The 20590-nt window shown below is 40.5% G+C and overlaps 1 long non-coding RNA gene across 1 annotated transcript in view; it reads right to left on the reverse strand.

The window, feature by feature from the left end:
• The window catches only part of LOC148133422 (uncharacterized), a 189378-nt gene that overhangs the window by 133094 nt on the left and 35694 nt on the right, over positions 1-20590 (reverse strand). The window lies entirely within an intron of this gene.

A 20590-nucleotide genomic window follows, 5' to 3' on the forward strand; every position in this document is an offset into this window, starting at 1 on the left:
ACAAAGCTGTTTATATCTAAAAAGAGATAAAAGTACATTCACTGTTTCCCATCTCAGTCAAACAAGGTCATAGAGGTTCTAAATTGATGTCCAAGAGAAGTAAAAGTCTGCATGTGAGCTAACAAACTAGAACCTAATCTAAACAAAAGGCGTCTCGCCAGTAGTAACACCAATCCAGAAGCAGGCATTTTATTCCATTTTAGAATAGAATAGAATAGAATAGAATAGAATAGAATAGAATAGAATAGAATAGAATAGAATAGAATAGAATAGAATAGAATTCTTTATTGGCCAAGTGTGATTGGACACACAATAAATTTGTCTTGGTGCAAATGCTCTCAGTGTACATTAAAAAAAGATACATTTGTCAAGAATCGTCAGGTACAACACTTAATGATACTCACAGGGTACAATAAGCAATCATATCATACTAGGAAACAGTCAATATAAATCATAAGGATACAAGTGACAAAGTTACAGTCATAGTTACAAGTGAGAGGGGATGGGTGATAAGGAGTAATGAGAAGATTAATAGTAATAGTAATGCAGACTTTGTAAATAGTTGGACAGTGTTGAGGGAATTATTTGTTTAGCAGAGTGATGGCGTTCGGGGAAAAACTGTCCTTGTGTCTAGTTGTTCTGGTGTGCAGTGGTCTATAGCGTTGTTTTGAGGGAAGGAGTTGAAACAGTTTATGTCCGGGATGTGAGGGGTATAGTTATATACACTGCTCAAAAAAATAAAGGGAACACTTAAACAACACAATGTAACTCCAAGTCAATCACACTTCTGTAAAATCAAACTGTCCACTTAGGTAGCAACACTGATTGACAATCAATTTCACATGCTGTTGTGCAAATGGAATAGATAATGGGTGGAAAGCATAGGCAGTTAGAAAAACATCCCCAATAAAGGAGTGGTTGTGCAGGTGGTGACCACAGACCACTTCTCAGTTCCTAGGCTTTCTGGCTGATGGTTTGGTCACTTTTGAATGCTGGCAGTGCTTTCACTCTAGTGGTAGCATGAGACGGAGTCTACAACCCACACAAGTGGCTCAGGTAGTGCAGCTCATCCAGGATGGCACATCAATGTGAGCTGTGGCAAGAAGGTGTGCTGTGTCTGTCAGTGTAGTGTCCAGAGCATGGAGGCACTACCAGGAGACAGGCCAGTCCATCAGGAGATGAGGAGGCTGTAGGAGGGCAACAACCCAGCATCAGGATCAGTATCTCCACCTTTGTGCAAGGAGGGACAGGAGGAGCACTGCCAGAGCTCTGCAAAATTACCTCCAGTGGGCCACAAATCTGCATGTGTCTGCTCAAACGGTCAGAAACAGACTCCATGAGGTCCCGACGTCCACAGGTGGGGGATGTGCTTACAGCCCAACACTGTGCAGGACGTTTGGCATTTGCCAGAGAACACCAAGATTGGCAAATTCGCCACTGGTGCCCTGTGCTCTTCACAAATGAAAGCAGGTTTACACTGAGCGCATGTGACAGACGTGACAGGGTCTGGAGACACTGTGGAGAACGTTCGGCTGCCTGCAACATCCTCCAGCAAGACTGGTTTGGCAGTGGGTCAGTAATGGTGTGGGGTGGCATTTCTTTAGGGGGCCGCACAGCCCTCCATGTGCTCGCCAGAGGTAGCCTGACTGCCATTAGGTACCGAGATGAGATCCTCAGACCCCTTGTGAGACCATATGCTGGGTTCCTCCTAATGCACGACAATGCTAGACCTCATGTGGCTGGAGTGTGTCAGCACTCCTGCAAGATGAAGGCATTGATGCTATGGACTGGCCCGCCTGTTCCCCAGACTTGAATCCAATTGAGCACATCTGGGACATCATGTCTCGCTCCATCCACCAACGCCACATTGCACCACAGACTGTCCAGGAGTTGGGGGATGCTTTAGTCCAGGTGTGGGAGGAGATCCCTCAGGAGACCATCCGCCACCTCATCAGGAGCATGCCCAGGCATTGTAGGGAGGTCATACAGGCACGTGGAGGCCACACACATTACAGAGCCTCATTTTGACTTGTTTTAAGGACATTATATCAAAGTTGGATCAGCCTGTAGTGTTTTTTTCCACTTTAATTTTGAGTGTAACTCCAAATCCAGACCTCCATGGGTTGCTAAATTTGATTTGCATTGATAATTTTTGTGTGATTTTGTTGTCAGCACATTCAACTATGTAATGAACAAATAAGAATATTTCATTCATTAATAAGAATATTTCAGTCATTCAGATCTAGGATGTCTTATTTTTGTGTTCCCTTTATTTTTTTTGAGCAGTGTATTTAGGTATAGTTCAGAGGTGGTATTCAGCAGGTTCTGACCAGTTCTGGAGAACCAATAGCGGAAATTTTAAGTAGTTTGGAGAACCGGCAGATACCACCTCTGACTGGCCCTGCCCCCATCTATTCTCTGCCTCCCAAGTCCCAGCTGATCGGTTGGGTCTTCTTTTGTTGCCCTGCACAGGAGAATGGAGCTGGAAAACAAGTTAGTGGGTGGGTAGGGAATGGGATTTTGCAGTAACCTTCCCCCAGGAGTGGGGTAGGAATGGAGATTTTACAGTATCCTTCCCCTGCCACGCCCACCAAGCCACACCCACAGAACCAGTAGTAAAAAAATTTGAATCCCACCACTGGTATAGTTATATCCTTTTTTAAAAGGCTAATAATGAGTTGATCTTAGATGACTTAGTAACTGTTACAGTCTGGTACATTTTTGCCTAGGTTCATCTGATATGTTTATACTTTTGAAAGAATGTGGATCTGTGCATGATCATGTATAACTTAGCTAAATCAAGACTGATTTATTGAAATGTGTTCTACTTATGTCTGCTTTTGAGACTGTCTGGAAACTAGCTGCTACAGAACATTGGGCTGCTAAAATATCAGCCAACATTGGGGAATTTATGATTCTCTCTTGATTTCAGTGTTTCTGGCTTTCAGAACAGGTTCTCATATTTAAATTTCATAGGAGCCTTCCATACTTTGAGGTCATCTAAAAAGGTTCTTCGAGGCATTCAATCAATGATTCAACTAATTATATTATCATGTGCTGTAACTTATCTTGATCTATTGTATATATAAAAGTATGATCACATATAGTACAGTGGTAGGATTCAAATTTTTTTTACTACCGGTTCTGTGGGCGTGGCTTGGTGGGTGTGGCAGGGGAAGGACACTGTAAAATCTCCAGTCAGAGGTGGGATTTGCCAATTCTTCAAACTACTCAAAATTTCCACTACCGGTTCTCCAGAACTGGTGAGAATCTGCTGAATACTCTCTGATATAGTATTAATGTGTTGTAATAAAATTACAATGTAATTTTATTACAACACATTACAATGTAAATATATTATGGTGTATCAAAATTAGATTTTTATATCCTGCCTTTATTTTTTTTATAAATAACTCAAGGCAATGAACATACCTAATACACTTTCTGCCTTCTACTTTCCTAAAAACAACAGCTACCCTGTGACGTGAGTTGGGTTGACAGTGACACGCCCAAAGTCACTCAGATGGCTTTCATACTTAAGGCAGGACTAGAACTCAGTCTCCTGGTTTCTAGCCTGGAGCCTTAACCACTAGATCAAACTGGCTCTATCAAAATTAACTGATATACATATAGAATACTAATCTTGTCTTTCTGTATGGCAGACATATGCATGTGTATTTGTATCTATCTACCTAGATAGATGTTTCTGAATAATAACCATATATGATATGAATTATGGAAGGAAGAGAAGCATCTTCTCTTCCTAATTGGCACTCTTGAGGAAGAAAAACAATATATTTCCAAAATGCTGATGGAATGATTTATGCCAATTATTTCCTTGGTGGCTAGTAGCAAGAGGCAATTGGACTTGCTCTACACACAGATTCTTTTTAAAGCAAAATGTCCCATCTCTATAGCCAAAAAGACTGAGTTGCATGATTACTAGTTGTATGTACTATCAGGTTCTTGCTGACAGAAATAATACAGATGTCAATTTACAGTGTTCCTGGATTGCATATATGCAGTACCGTATTTAATATACATAAAGTAGATATTCCCATATATAAAGCTGATTTCCTTGGGCAAAAAAGTCTCGTGTGCGGAAAAGAATCATTAATTTCATTCAAAGTGATTCCCACACAGGAAATGGAGCCTCTAACAAGCTTTTTGGGCTCTGCCAATTGTTTAGTGCAGGTGTTTAATCCAAGTGCTCAACTGCACGTAGGGAGCAGTCATTTTGCAAAAGAGCAACTACATGCCAAGTGTCACAGAGCTGCAAGGGGTTGATTCCTCAAAATCAGCAGAAACCTTGGGAAGCTGCTAATTTTTATCAACAAGAGCCTTCATTTTGTGAAGCAAACCAAGCAGAAAACACTGTTACTCACAAGAACCAAGCTGCTTCTGCAAAAACCTCTTTTATTATAGCACTGAAGCACTAAAACTTGCCATAAACAAATTGATTGCTCATTTCTACCTATTTCTCTCGGTGCCTGTAGCCAGAAAAGGCTGCAGTAGCAACAACAGTCTTAAATGGTATTTTCTAGGATCAGAAACTCTCCTTGAAGGTCATGCTGAATTTTATTTGAGTTTGTTTTGAATTTCTTTATTCTCATAGCCAAAGAAACTATGTTTAGGAAGCTGCAATGGAAGTATCAAAAATAGTGGCATATAGTATGTGGACAAATCCTTTCTTAGTGTTATAGGGCAGTGGATCATATAAAGCTACTACAGTGGGAATGAAAACATGAGTGACTGCCAGATAATATAAAGGTATAGATTCTTGTGTGTCTCATATTAAACCTTTGAACCCAATGGAAGCTAGATAGAAGTCATTAGGGACTATATTTTAAGGGCTGACCAGTTCCGGGGGAGTAATTCAGGCTACATGCTATCATCATAAATAGCTTTCCCTTAGAAATCTTCTAAATGGTATTTTCTTGAAATTGCCAGCATTTTCTTCCAGATTCATAGGAATGTAAGATGCTGTCTTATATTGATCTGGCTAGCTAGTTAGAATTATCTGACCCAGACTAGATGATCTGATGTCCTGCACACAGATGCTTGTATCACAGCAAGCATTTCTAATGGTGATAGAAATATTTATAGGTTCTGCACTGCCTAGTCTCTTTATTTCTCAGTCTTATTTGGAGATATTTGCAAATGATCTTGGGACTGCCTTGAAAAGACAAGCAATTCTAACGGCTTAAAATTATTATTGTGCAGAATTGTCCTAAAGATGCTCAGAAGCATAACTACTAGCTCTAATGTCTAATCTATTAGGTAATTCTGAAGGGTATTGATACACAATTGTTACCCATTAGTTCATAGGGCATCACTGAATCTGTTTTAAATTGAATTGCATGCAAGCAGTTAATTCAATGCTGTGCTGTTTTGCCTATGAGGTGGCACTACCTCACATCAACCACAGAAGCAGGATGCTATGGTGAATTCAATCCACATAAATAGCCCATTTTAAGCCATAGTCCAATGAAATTTAATTCTGTCTGAAGTAACTTCCCAATCATAGCACCTTTGGATGCTGGGACTTGTGATTCATACTTTGCCATCATTTTAGTTAGCACAATTTTCAAGGATAATGAAAATTGTAGAATATGTGCAACCCCATCCAAGAACACAGGTGAAAATGTACCCAACCCAGGCACTCCAAACTGTCACAGTTATTCAATCTTGTTGGGACTGAGCCAAAACATGCAGGAGCACTTTTCAATTATACAATCTCCTATGTAACTGGGGAACTAAGTGAGGACTGATTTTATGAGTCCTTCCAATAAAATTGGTGCCTTTCCCTTTTTGCATGGCATTCAAAAGGTCAGGATCCATTCATCTGACTCCTGTAATAAAAGAATTGTTTTATTGTTACTAGCAGCTACCATTGATTTTATTTTATCTGCGGTAGAACAAATAGAGGGTTAGGGATATTCCAAGAGAGTGATAGGCAGCCTTTTAGGGAAAGAGACATAATCTTCCTATGAAATGTGAAAGTAAAATCAGAAGAGGGGAAGATGAAGCTAGGAGGTTATGTGAAATAGGTGAGTTTATTGGAAGCTTTGATTTAAGCTTTACAAAATTAAAAACAATCCACTGTTGCAGAAATGTGACTTGTAATTTGCAAGTACCATCCCTATCCTGAAAGTAGAAAACAGAAGCAGGTCTATGTGGCCATATTATTTATTTATAATTTGTTTTATTTTATTTTTCTTTACTCTTCCTTCCAAAAACAGCATTTTCTTTCTGAAAAGTCCAGATACACAGACCAGATATAAATCCTGTGATAGTTCAGCACCTAAGGAATTCAAACCAACAATACCTTGCATTTTTCCTCTCTCCAAATCTAAAAAAAAAAAAAATCCCTGCTGAAACTAAGTTGAGTTTTACATGGAGTTAGGTTACTGGAACACCAGGGACTTTCAGCTGCTTTTACAATTCCATAACCAATAGGATTGGGAAAAAGAAATGAAGAAATGTTTCCAATGCTGGAAACATGTTGCATCATAAGATCTAAAATGGTATCAACATTTAGGGTTCCCTTCCCATAGAGGTATTGATGAAAATGTTATCTGATGTTGGCTAGACTCCCTAAACCTATGATTTAACACTTTATTTCCTTCCATGAATGAATAGTTTATTTAGGAAACTGGCATTCCACAGATTGAAGCCCCAATCTCTCACAGTATCTATATTTCAAGAATGCTTTAGGGACCTAGTAAGTCTCAGATGTAGAATATAGAAATGGTAGCTTGCCGCAATCTATCATATAAATCCAGCTGGTCAGGAAAAAAAAGGAGGAAGGTAAACTAGGTGGGTGGGATAAGGAACAGTGGGAAACAGGGCTGGGGGGAGAAGAAAATATTGTTATTTTGTGGTAGAGAGAGATATACATTAACAGTGTTTGGTTTTTGATACAAATACGTTTCTGCTTTGTTTTGATATTAGTTGTACAAATAAATATTTTGTTTGTATGTTTGTTTCTCTCAGCATCACAAATTTGCCTTCTCTGAAATTTGCCTTCTCTGAAATGATTACTAATGTATTTATTTACAATTTTGGAATCGAGGAATGGGACTCAGTTTTGTGGTTCAGGCCCAGGAATGGGCTGCTGGGGGTTCTCAAGGGTTCAGGAGAGCCCCTAGCTAATATTCTGTGCAGTTAGGAGAACCCCCAAATCCCACTCCTGGCTGGCCCCACCCACTCCACCCCACCCCTCCCAGGAGTCCCCACACGGTCCATTTTGGAAGTAGGTAAGTGCAAGGCGTGCATAGAGGCTCAGGGAGGGCAAAAAACAGGCCTCCTGGAAGTTCAGGAAGGCCAAAAATGGACCCATTTCTGGCTTCCAGAGAGCCTCCGGAGGCTGTTTTCGCCCTTCCAGAGGCTCAAGGAAAGCCTCTGGAGCCCCAGGAGGGCAAAAATGACCCCGCTCGGCATGGTGCAGGCAGACTAGGCCATGCCCACCATGGCCACACCCACCCAGCAACCGGGTAGAAAAACTTTTGCTAAAAATTTTGAAGCCTACCCCTGTTCAGGCCTGACTTCTGTCTTACATTTAGTTTCTTGGCCAAGCAACATTTCTCTGAAACTATCATCTGCAATAGAAACCATGGAGCAAAAAAGAAGTTGAATTAAAAGAAAGGTTATATGTTTCATAGCTATCTTGTTGGGCATGTTAAATTTTCTTAAGACTTCTACAACTTGGGTGTTTTGTGACTGATCATATCCATCATGGCAGCTGTTTTGTGACTTAGCTTTCCCACTGTACCAAGTGTCTAGAGGTATCAGCCCACCTCAGAAAGTGTGAAAACCATCAATACATCTATTAACAATGATTTTCTGCTTCACATAGAATTGTCCTGTAAGATCAGTTCTATTTGTAAAATGTAGATATCCAGAACTATATTAGTTTTAACAAATGCATATCAATGATACTAGTAGAAGAGCAATAGGCCAGGTCATATCAAGGACTACTGTGCCAACAGTCTGACTAGTGGCAACAACAATCAGCCACCTTGGGTATGGATTTTGCTGATGCCTCATGATATTTTTAGAAGTAAAACCATTCTGCACAGTATATCAACAACAAAGAAAAAAGAACATTTTCTCTTCCCTTATATATAAGATTTATCTTTGGCTTCACTTTGACTAGTCCCTACATTTGGCAACTGAACCCAGTTCCAAATGCATGCAGATGCATCCAACTTATTTCTTCTTGCTCTGGTTATTAAGAGGAAGACCATATAAAACTTGGTGGGAAAATCCTATGAACTACGCAAAACATAACAATCAATATAAATGGTGAATGATCCCGAGGCAGAATGAGAATGGATTGTTGAGAGTTAGATGGTCTTCGACTGCAAGTCAAAATTAATAAGAAGTGAGCATCCTTGCATAAAGAATTACATCTGACTTTAAAGCTTTATTCATAAGAATGATACTGAATTTACACCTACATATACAAAAATAGTTACACCATATTAGCACCATTTTCACATATATAGGAATAAAGAAATGGTGAGAAATCTAATATCAACCCCACTCTATTTAAAAAAAATCCACAGGGGGATGTACCGTGTTTCTCATATAATAAGGCCGGGTCTTTTTTTTTTTTTTTGAGCCCCCCCAAAATGGCTAGGCCGTCTTTTCAGGGGTGACTTAATTCTCCCCCTGCATCTTCAGATGGGCGGGCGGCGACAGCTTGGATGTTGACCTCGGCGTTGGTGGGGCACTTCGTATCGGGGTCAATGCAGGCAGCATCATATACGGGTGTGCACAAAAGTACTTCCTAACAGCAAGCCCCCCCCCACCATTCCCCCCCATTTCACATGTTTTAATATAGGCCTTAATTTGGGGGGAGGGGCTTAATTTCATTTCATGCCTATAAAACATTCTGGGACTTCCTATTGGGGGAGGCCGTATTGTTGGAGAAACAGGGTATTTCAAATACCACCATGCAGAATTGTTATATATAAAGCCAAGTTGAGCTACCACTTATTAACGAATATTTAGGACTCCTTACTTAGTTCAATGGAGTTGGCTATTCTTGATCTCATTGCTCCTTCTAACAGTGTCATTATTAGAAGGTTGGCCCTAATCCTCAAAGCAAAGGGGATATTGGAGTAGAAGCTGATGGCTGATAATGAAATCTGATGTAAGAAATCTTACCTTCTGGCAAAGCATGTATGTGCAGTGATAAAATCTAATGCTCAAAATATGAGTTCTAAAATAAATTCAGTGATAATTTAAAAGTCACAACCGAGGATTTGGAGGCACAAAGACTGAATCCATTTTTGACAGACACAAGTAGAGATGTTGCTGATACAAAAAAAATGAAGGAATTAAGTAATGTTTTTAGTTGTGAGCCACCCAGAGTCATTGGGAGTCAGGCAGCATACAAATGTAATAAATAAATACCAATTTAAGAAGTTTAAAAATCCTGAACATGTTATATCCTTGTCAGTAGAAAATTAGTAGAAAAGTAGAAGTAGAAAGTTGAAAAATTCAAATTAGAAATTAGAAACATAACATAAACCCTTAAGAATGATATGCAAAAGTTCCAAATGGATTTATTATTTATCTTATAAGGATTTTGTACCACGGTTGATCAGGATTATGGAGTCCTGAACCACACATTCAACCAGGGTTCCATGATTCTCTGAAAGAAGCCAAACAGAGAAAGTGGAAGTAGAAAGGAAAAACATTTAGACCAAGTGGTTCCCCAACTTGTCAATAAATACTTTGGCTTCAACCATAACAACACAAGAGCAAACAATAGATACAAACTCAAGGTTAATCGCCCCAAACTTGATTGCAGGAAATACGACTTCAGCAACAGAGTGGTCAATGTCTGGAATACTCTACCTGACTCTGTGGTTTCTTCCCCAAACCCCCAAAACTTTAACCTTAGACTGTCTACTATTGACCTCACCCCTTCCCTAAGAGGTCTGTAGGGGGCGTGCATAAGCGCACCAACGTGCCTACCGTCCCTGTCCTATTGTTTCTTTTATTTTTTTTCTTATATGTATCCATGTATTCATAACTATGTTTTTACTTATACCTATTATCTTGTAAGCCAGGGGTCCCCAACCACCGGTCCACGGACCGGTACCGGTCTGCGGAACAACTCCTACCGGGCCGCTGGCTTGCTGGGCGCCGCCATCTTTTTTTCATGAAAAAGTGCTTCCGGTGAGCTTTTCCGGGTAGAAAGCTCACCGGAAGCACGTTTTCATCAAAAAGATGGTGGCGCTGCCTCGTGAGCTTTTCCGGTAGAAAGCCATTTCTACCCGGAAAAGCTCACCGAGCGCAATGCGCCGCCATCTTTTTGTTGAAAACGTGCTTCCGGTGAGGTCACCGGAAGCACTTTTTCATCAAAAAAAGATGGCGGCGCCCAGCTGATGCCGGTACCGGGCCGCGGCACCCAGCTGATGCCGGTACCGGGCCGCGGCATCAAAAAGGTTGGGGATCACTGTTGTAAGCAATTGACAAACCAAATTAAATAAATAAATAAATAAACCTTTTCAGCTTAGCAGCCTGGCTGGACGGTAGTGAGAGGGGAACCAGTACAAGTGATCTGCAGCCTGGTGCACACGCACAGCTCGACTCGCATGCGCGACAGGCCAGTGAACATGCACATGCAGACGCAGCAGGCTAATTCCATTTTGCAACAGAAGTAGTTAAAGAAAACTGGGACCTTGAAATTGCTTGGACGAAGAGGCCAAGCAGTTTGTACAAAAGTGGGATAAATAACATAATAATTTTAAAAAAGATTGCTTCCAGAGGACTTTTGGAAGTAGGCTAAAGGCCACAATGTCAAACTTGCCAACCTCTGCTCTACAATATGCCCTTTCCCTCATGCTTACCTCTGGATCTGATATTGCTCTTCTGAACTGCAATATAGCATCCCATAGTACCATAAGAGCCAAAATCAACAATAAAAATGAGGAATTGAACATTATGAATATTTCTGTATCTAATTTAATAGAATTAGCTCTTTCCTTGACCCATAAGCAAACCTTCAACTGATCACATTCATCCTATCCCAAAGAACTTTAGCTAACCTCCAGGTCACATTGTTTTTAGGGTACAAAATAATTTAAAACATTAATTTTAAACTTCTTGTACTAATGCTCATTAAAATACAATTCTTGAAGCACTATATATTTGAGGTGGCTCATAAGAGAAACTTAGAAGATAGAAGGTATATTTGTTGGTACCTAATCTAATTTCTCCAGGGTAAATCTAAAACCTTAGTCAATAAACTTAATGTGCCTAACTGTGCTAAAAGGATCTGCAAAATTTCAATAAATATGGTGCTGTTTAAGAGTAAATTAAATGTTAATAGGGACAGAACAGAAGAGGACAGACACAATCTACAATGAGTATTTACTAAAATCAATTCTGTTGTAAATGCTCAGTGCAGTTATTTGCATGGATTTCATATGTGCGTGACCAATGCTTCTTTTTTTGTTTAATTTGTAGATGTTTTTATTAACTTACATGCCTGATAGGAAGCCCTTTTTCCTCTAAATCAATTCCATAATGCTTCACACACAATCAGCTGCCACAGATCAGATCCATAAAAAGAACACTTGAGAAAGCAGGTGTCTTCCGGAGTGACTAGTATTCCACAGATGGGAGAAATGATTAAGCTTAACAGGAAGTGCTATCTTGCTCTACAACAAAATTCAGTGACAGATTGATAATAGTGTTATTCTCATGAGAAAAACCGAGGTCATTATGAAATGGATGGAAACTGTTATTCATAATAAAGACGTTTGTACAAATGCTTTCTTTGAAGCACATTAAGTTCATCAGAAAACAAAACAAAACTGATAGCTCTTCTGGCTCTTCGCCCTCAGTATAAGTCTTCATTCCTTTTTTACTACCAATTTAAACCAGTCAATATTAATTAAAAAATAAATGAAGCATCATATATACAAGAATTCATTCCTCTGTTGTATCATATCTGTTAGGAATATAAGTCACCTAACAGGTATTTGGGTTAGAAATATATAAACTAGGATAGACATTTTAATACTGTCTCTTTAAGAGCATGCTAAAAACTGCAATTGGGTGTGATTACTCAAATGGCCATAAGATGGAGCCAGAAACCTGGGTTGTTTTAGTCTTAGTCTTAGTCTCAGAAGAGAGTGTGTCTGAGTGAGTATCTCTGTTTCCTTCTGTTGGAAAGTGTTGCTGTTCCTCCATTTTTCCTAATTGACTGATATTTCTGGATTTAATGTAAGTCTGATACTGAACTGTTTTTTCACACTGGACTTTGATATTTGGATTATCCCTGGATTGAAAAACTGACTGATTTACCTGTGAATGACTTTTGGACTGCTTATCTTGAACTTTGCTTAAACTGTCTGGAAGTAAAAACCTACATTTACTGTACAGCGTATCTGTGTGCTGTATGAGTATTATTCAAACACTACTCTCAAATACGTCTCCCTGTATGCGCTCATTCTCCTAATGGGGAATTACCTCAACAATATCTTTGTGCTTTCCCTACACATTTCCATAGGATTCTCTGTATAAGACTGTTGCTACAGTCAATAATGGTAATATGTGGAACTGCAGAAATGTTGAACTCCTATCTCCTGCACTCAGGGGTGGGATTCAAATTTTTTAACAACTGGTTCTGTGGGCATGGCTTAGTTGGTGGGCGTGGCTTGGTGGTCATATTATTGGCTGGGTGTGGCCAACTCAATATCACTCACATCGAGGCACGCATCTCCTCGCCTGGCCTCTCATGACTGTGGGGATGCTGCAACAGTCATAAGTGTGAAAAATGGTCATAAGTCACTTTTTTCAGTGTCATTGTAACTTTGAATGATCACTCCACACAAGCAAAGTACCAGCAAAGGAGGGGGAAAAAACTCAAGAGAAGTTCCTGAGACAGGAAGTCTAGTCCTGCCAAGAATGCAATAAGGGTTAATGGAGAGGCAGTTTCTGGAAGCAACACCAGAATGTTTCCTTCCTGCCTTCCTTACAGGATTAGGCCAGTAATTTCTTCTAACAACCGGTTCTCTGAACTGCTTAGAATGTTAACAACTGGTTCTAGCGAATAGGTGCGAACTGGTAGAATCCCACCCCTGCCTGCACCTCGGTGGCACAGTGGTTAGAGTGCAGTACTGTAGGCTACTTCTGGGGATTGCCAGCTGCCTGCAATTTGGCAGTTCAAATGTCACCAAGCTCAAGGTTGACTCAGCCTTTCATCCTTCCAAGGTGGGTAAAATGAGGACCCAGATTGTTGGGGGTAATATGCTGACTCTGTAAAACCACTTAGAGAGGGCTGTAAAGCACCGTGAAATAGTATATAAGTCTAAGTGCTATTGCTATTGTTACAGGGAATGCTCCAACCACAATCTGATCTTCTGATTAGCTGACTTTGTCACTGGCCTCTTAGCATCACATACTCCCTCCTTCTTGCTACACTCTCAGGGCTTTGCAAAACCCTAATTTTCAAACAAATTTTTATAGCAAAAGCTGTTTGCATAAACTTGCATGGAATAGTCTACACAGCCATTGGAAGGGAAGTCTGGCGCATCCTTCCTTCCTACCTGGAATTCCATATTGGAGTGAACACCTCTCAAAGAACACACATTCTGATTGCCTGATGCTTCCCCATGACTGGAGATAATTTTCCAGGAGGATAATTTTGGTAACCTTAAATAGTCAGAGCACCTTCCACAAGCTATATGTTGTTTAAATTGTTGTCAGAAAACTTTGATGATAGAAAGGCTGGTGCTCTACAATAAGGGTCCCTAACCTCCAGGCCACAGCCCACTACTGAGACATGGCCTATTTGGAATTGGGCCACATGAATGGCTGGCTGGAGTGCGTGAGCACATGCACATGGCTCATTTTGCATAAATGGTGGACTGGTGAATACTCACGCATGTGTGCACCAGCCCACCACTCGCACAAGTTGAGCTGAGCGCATGCATGCCATCTCACTGCCTGCACAAGGGCTGCACATGTGCATGCCAGTCCACCACTCGTGTGGCTCAGCTTCTTTCTCCCCCTTCCCCCAGTCAGGCCACCACACCACAAAGATTGGGAACCACTGCTCTAGAAAAGCCAAAGATAAGGAATTCCACATTATCTGATGCCCTTTGCTGTTCACACTTCAAGGGGACCAAAGTAAGGACTCATCTCTCTGCTTGCTTCCTGGATTATTATCATTAAAGTGGAGGTGTGAATCCAATGACACTGACTTTCAGCATCTCATGAGCTACTGAGTGCAAGAGGACAATAGGCGTAGATTGAAGGTTAAGGGTTTACTTGGTCTCACAACTTTGTCTATCACTCCACTTGCTCTTTGTTTCATGAGACTGCTAATCTCTTCTGCTTTTCTTTGATTCCCCTCCTGATAGGATATAATTACCATAGTTAGGTACTAGGATTTGTTTAGTCATGTAATTCATTTCCTACAAATATAGGAAAGTGATAGTTATAAAACCTACTTTACTAGTCATTGCTTAGAATAGATTCCCACCCTCAGAAACATTCATACGTTCACACAGAATCGTTCAACCAATCATATATTTTCTAGTATAAGAAATATTAATGACTTTTCTTATGCCAACTTAAAGGTTGATTTACATTTTCCCTAGATCAAGAGTGAGATGCAAGGTGTGGGGGGGGAACACAGCTCTTCCGAACCCCAAGAATACTTTATTATCTCCTGCTCAACCTGACAACACTTGGAAATTGATTTTTAGTGAGATTTTCATAGATAAAATTAACAATATTGTTCACATTGAGATAGAACATGTGCATAACCTTATTCTAAAGCCATGATAACAGATATCTATATTGCACTGAGTTTACTGGTAAGCATATATACAAAACAGGTGGGTTGAACTGCAGCCAATGCAAGGAAATAGGTTTTTGTGTATATTTTAAATAGATACTCATTGGCATGGAGCCTTTTTTTCCTGGAAAAAAAACATGATTACTATGGAAATGAACTTGGCATTCACTGAATTGTACAAATATTTTTCAGAGCAAACAACCATTTTTCTAAAGTTATTTCATCAGCAAAAAGATAAATAGAAACAAGATGACCTTGAATTTAGAGTAACATATTCCATGACATTTAGGGGGAAAGTATTTTACGAACACTGCATTCATTGTACCACAGAAATAAAATCTTCATTTATTACAGTGCTCCCAACAGTACCAATCACTTTAAGACAACATTGCCCTTTTTTTCAGTCTTTAGGTGGTTATATTTGAAGAGACATATATGTCTGGCACACGCAGGTACCTAGCCACTCAATTGGCATTGTCTATTGTACTTTGCAATGTGCTTATATGTCACTTTGTGGCTTATTTATTTTTATTTCCTTTCCCCCAAAACTCATTTTGGATTATACTCAACTTTTCTCTAATGGGGTGTTTAACCAAGTGGCTCATGGGCAACTTTTTGAGGTTTTCCTCATATAATTATCTCTCGGAGCTGTTGAATCCATCCTTTCTATGTTGCCAAATCATTCCTTTCATGAAAACAGCCAAAAAAAAATAAATCTTTCCTCCAGGAGTGGGATTCTACCAGTTTGGCCAGTTCTATAGAACCAGTTGTTACCATTCCCAGTAGTTCAGAGAATTGGTAAATCGGGCCTCTGGCTGGCCCTGCCCCTCTCTGTCCACTTCTCTGCTGCCTGCCCATCAGTTCTTATCATGTATGTGTGACATTGCACGCATGCGCAACACTGCTGCCTGCAGCCTGCTTTTGTGTGCCCACCAGGCCAGCCATTGCTGCCTGCCTTCCGCTGCAGCCCTGCCTTTACTGATCTCCCTGGGTGAGTGAAGCTCTGCAAGCCCCGGTTGCCTTCCCCCTCATTTGCCTTTTGCTGCCACTGCTGGTCGCCTTCGCCCCCTCCACTTGCCTTTTGCTGCTGCCACCAGTCGCCTTCCCCCCACCACTTGCCTTCCTCTGAGGAACACTTGGAGAGGCTGGTATAAAATCCGGCCAGGTCAGCGGCTACTTCTCTCACCTGCTGCTGCACAGCGGAAAGCTTCCAACTCCCCTCCTCCCATTAGAAACAGCTCCTGGGCAAGCAGAGAAGCAAGCCAGGTTGAATCCTGCTTCTCTCTGCTTGCCCAGGAGTTGTTTCTGATGGGGGGGGGGCTTGGAAGCTTTCCGCTGTGCTGCGAAACTTTTTTGCTCTTTTAAAAAACAGCAGCAGGTGATAGAAGCAGCTGCTAACCTGGCTGGATCATCCATGAGCCTCCACGCATTCCTTCCTGCTACTATTGATGGGAGACAAGAGTTTCCCAGCACAGCGGAAAGCTTCCAAGTCTCCCCCTCCCATTAGAAATGGCTCCTGGGCAAGCAGAGAAGCAAGCCAGGTTGAATCCTACTTCTCTCTGCTTGCCTGGGAGCCATTTCCAATAGGGGTGAGGGGCTTGGAAACTTTCTGCTGTGCTGGGAAACTTTTGCTCTCCCAAAAACAGCAGCAGGAAAGAACACATGGAGAGGCTCATGTCAGCAAGGTGCCCCTTGATCGAGTCCAGGGCAGCTGATGGCGGCTGCAGGGAGCAGAGCCTGGAAGCCCTGATGCACCACATGTGCGACCGCATGGATGGTAGTAGAGGGACGGACTGATCTCGGAAGCCCTGATGCCACCAGAATCACCATTGCCACCTCGCTGTCACTGCATCCTCCACCCCCTGCAGGTATGGTGAGCGTGAGCCCCGGGATGGGTGACCGACTGCCTCAACTGTTGCTCCCACTGATTGTTTTCCACGCGAAGAGTGGAGGCGAGAGAGAGAGAGCAGGCCTCTTGGTACGGAGAAAAGTTGCGCATCTCCCCATATTCCTCTTACCACGAGCAGCACCTTTAAATGTAGCACACTTCACAAATGAGGAGGATGGGACGAGGCTGCTCACAAAGAAAGGAATATGGGGAGATGCACAACTTTTCTCCACACTGAGCTGCTCTTGCCAGTGACTCCAGACTGTTTTGCCTAGCTAAGACTAGATCAGGGGTCCCCAAACTTGCTGGCTGGAGAATTCTGGGAGTTGAAGTCCACAAGTCTTAAAGTTGCCAAGTTTGGGGACCTCTGGACTAGATCATCAAGGAAGAGAGAAACATGCAGCAAATGCCTAGCAAAATTTAGTAATGCTGCAGATTGGCTGTTTACATTGAAATCAGGTGCAAAATAGTGATGGTGGGTAAATTATTGGGCAGTTTAAGTTTGGTATTTATTTCAGTAGACTGATTTTAGAAAGCTAAACAGGATCAGACCTGGTAAGTACTTGGCTGGGAAGCCAACACAAAATAGGGTGCGGGGAGAAATGGGGTTGGGAAGGAAAGAAGGAAGATAGGATAAGATAACTTTTATTGTCACTTTTTTACTGTAAGAACACTGGCACACATTAAAAGTGAAATATATATACATATCCATACACATACATAACACACATATACACACACACACATAAAATAATTGCCCATTTTGAATACATAGTGGAAAGGAAGAAAGAATATTGGATACATATACACAAATGTATGTGAAAAAAACTGCAAAGAAATAGGATTATAAAAAAACAGCTTCCAATCTTAGCAGTTGTAGATGAGAGAGAGGAAGAGAAATGAGAAACAGAGAGAGGAAGAAAGAGAAAGAGAGATGAGGAAGAAAGAGAAAGATGAGAGAGAGAGATGAGAAAGGGAGAAAGAAAGGCAGAGAGATACCTGTTTAAAAGAAAATAGAAAAATGGCTCATTGAGTGTTTAAGTTTGCAGACCCCTGGGTTAGGCAAACACCATGGTTGTTTAGTGAACCTTGTGGTCATTAAGCAAACACTGGTTGTTAAACAAGTCCATTTTCCCCAATGGGCATTTTTAACCAGAAACCAGAAGGAATTGTTGGAAACTGACAAAAAACATAGAAAACCTCAGTCACAAGACTGTGTGGGATGTTGTAACTGTTCATAAGTGTGCGTGTGTATATGTATGGCTGTCAAAACACCAAAAACAGGTCAAGTAGCTCTGGGGAGGTCAGTCATAAATTAGAACACTTGCTAAGCAACAGGCCATTAAGAAAGGACCACTTATGACCACCTAGCCACGCCCAGTCAGTCACATGACCACCTAGCTGTGCCCAGTCAACAAGCCACGCCCACCCAGTCACATGACCACTAAGCCACACTCACAAATTAGGCCACACCCACAGAACCGGTTGTTAAGAAATTTGAATCCCACCCCTGCTTTCCTCTATTATTTTGTCCCAGGATCATCTGGTGACTCTTATGTTAACTTTCTTTTTCATACTGTAATGTTGCATGGGAGCCATCCAAATGCAAGGCTAGCAAAACAAACAAACAAATGACCTCAGATTCTATTGGGTAATATGTTCACATGGGTCGCTTTAAAAAAAATGTTGACTTCGTTGTATTGAGAGAAAACATTTTCTCTTTGTTTTATTCTTTGTTTTGTGTCTTGAACAAAATGAATTAAATTGATTTATAGTTTTCTATATTCTTATCAAAATAGTTCTGCATTGACTTGGAAATCTTATGCAGAAATAAGCATCATTGGAATTTTAGTCATAACTTTCAGGTCCGAAACGCGAAGGAGGATTTCCCCTTTCAAGATAGGCTATAGTTGATTTATTTCAACAATAAGTATCATAAATTCATGAGCAGCTCTCTTCTCTTTCTCATGGGTAAGGAGGTCAGGAGGAGCTATGAGCCTGACTATAATGGGAACACTTTCCAATCCATCAGTTTGTACAGTGTATATATTGTAACATAGCTTATGCTGTATGCTGCATAGCCCCCCAGGCTGGTATTCATGTCTTTTAGTCCCTTTATAGCCACAATAGGAGGTGGAGTGATACCGATTTAAACTTCCTTCATCATGAATGATTTATTTATATGGAAGAACAGGAGGACCAAAGCTCATCTGCCCTGCATGTAAATGTCCAGCAGTACTCTGAGGAATTCACGTTAAAATGGAAGGTTAGAACAGCTGATTATCTTTTTTTGTTGTTGTAATAGGAAACATTCCTATTCTAGTACAAAACCCACAACCATTCTCTAAATACATTTTACATCTTGCTCTTTGATATTAATTAGGGGGTATCCATGTGCCTCTTATAGACTAACTACTTTTGAGGATTTTCTCTGCTCTGTGTTGCTAGAGTGACATTCTTATTATCTTATTACCTTTTTATTTCCAAAAAAATTATCTGGTCTCCCTATGAGTTGTATCATGTGCTCATCTTTTCCTCTTTCTTTTTAGTCCAAGGAATCGAAATTCATTTTGTAAAATTAAAGGTCATGTTTCTGGATATCTGAACAGACAATGCCACTATGTTGTGAATCTTGCTGACAAACATTCACTCACCAATTGAATGGATCTTGGGGAAATAGACGGGACAGAAAACTTACATGAGATTCTGATATTCTCCTTTCCTTTGGTCATTGGAGGAAGAGAGTACTAGACATGTTGGAAACCTTTGGTAATGTAGACATGCCTGTCACTGTAAATATAACTTGGTATCAGTGGTGGGATTCAAATTTTTTTACTACCGGTTCTGTGGGTGTGGCTTGGTGGGCATGGCAAGGGGAAAGGATACTGCAAAATCCCATTCCCTCCTCACCCCACTAACCTGCTTTTCAGCTCCGTTCTGCTGTGCAGGGCAACAAAAGAAGACCGAGCCAATCAGCTGGGATTTGGGAGGCAGAGAATAGATGGGGGCGGGGCCAGTCAGAGGTGATATTTGCCAGTTCTCCGAACTACTCAAAATTTCTGCTACCGGTTCTCCAGAACTGGTCAGAACCTGCTGAATACCACCTCTGCTTGGTATGCAAGTAAAGTTTAGGTGAAGATTTTAAACTCAGTTTAAAACTTTAGCCCTAAGCTTGCTTTTAAAATCTGGAGTACGGCTTTATAAAAGTGCAAATTAACTCAAGTTTGGATTTCAGAGCACACATCCTGTCTGTAATCACATTCTAATCACCACCCTATTGTTCACCCACTGATAAGAAATCTCCATAGTAAAGAGGTGTAACTGATCTACATTCTATTTTGAACTCCGTACACTCCTATTTTTTGCACTAAGCACTCTCTATCTGAGTAGCTGCAACAGAAGTTGGAGAAAAACCACCCTGAAGTGTACAAATAAAAGAACTTTGCAAGGGAGCTCAGGAAATTCCAAGTAATAAAACATCAAGATAAATTGGAATGTATTAAGATTCTTGCATTATATATCCTAGAAAGTTTGACAGTAGCTTTTATAGTCCAGCATTCTTGACCTTCCCTTCTTTGATAGGTACATGGTCAGGAAATATCTCTTTTCTTCAAATCAGTTTACATTTTCAGAACCATATGAACTGTATCCTAAGCTACTGAAAAAACTAGCGGATGATGTTAAAACAAAAGCTAGAGAGCCATCTATAATATTATCTATATATTTATATTATAAATATGTGTAAATGTAAATATAAATATAAATATAAATATAAATATAAATATAAATATATATATATATATGGCATATCATTTGTTCGGTATTATTATATATATATGTATTGTATATTAAAGTTGTAGAAACTTAAGAAA

Source organism: Notechis scutatus, chromosome 1 (genome assembly GCF_049901735.1).
Source record: "Notechis scutatus isolate UNSWTSFEM ecotype Mainland chromosome 1, rNotScu1.2, whole genome shotgun sequence".
NCBI lineage: Eukaryota > Metazoa > Chordata > Lepidosauria > Squamata > Elapidae > Notechis > Notechis scutatus.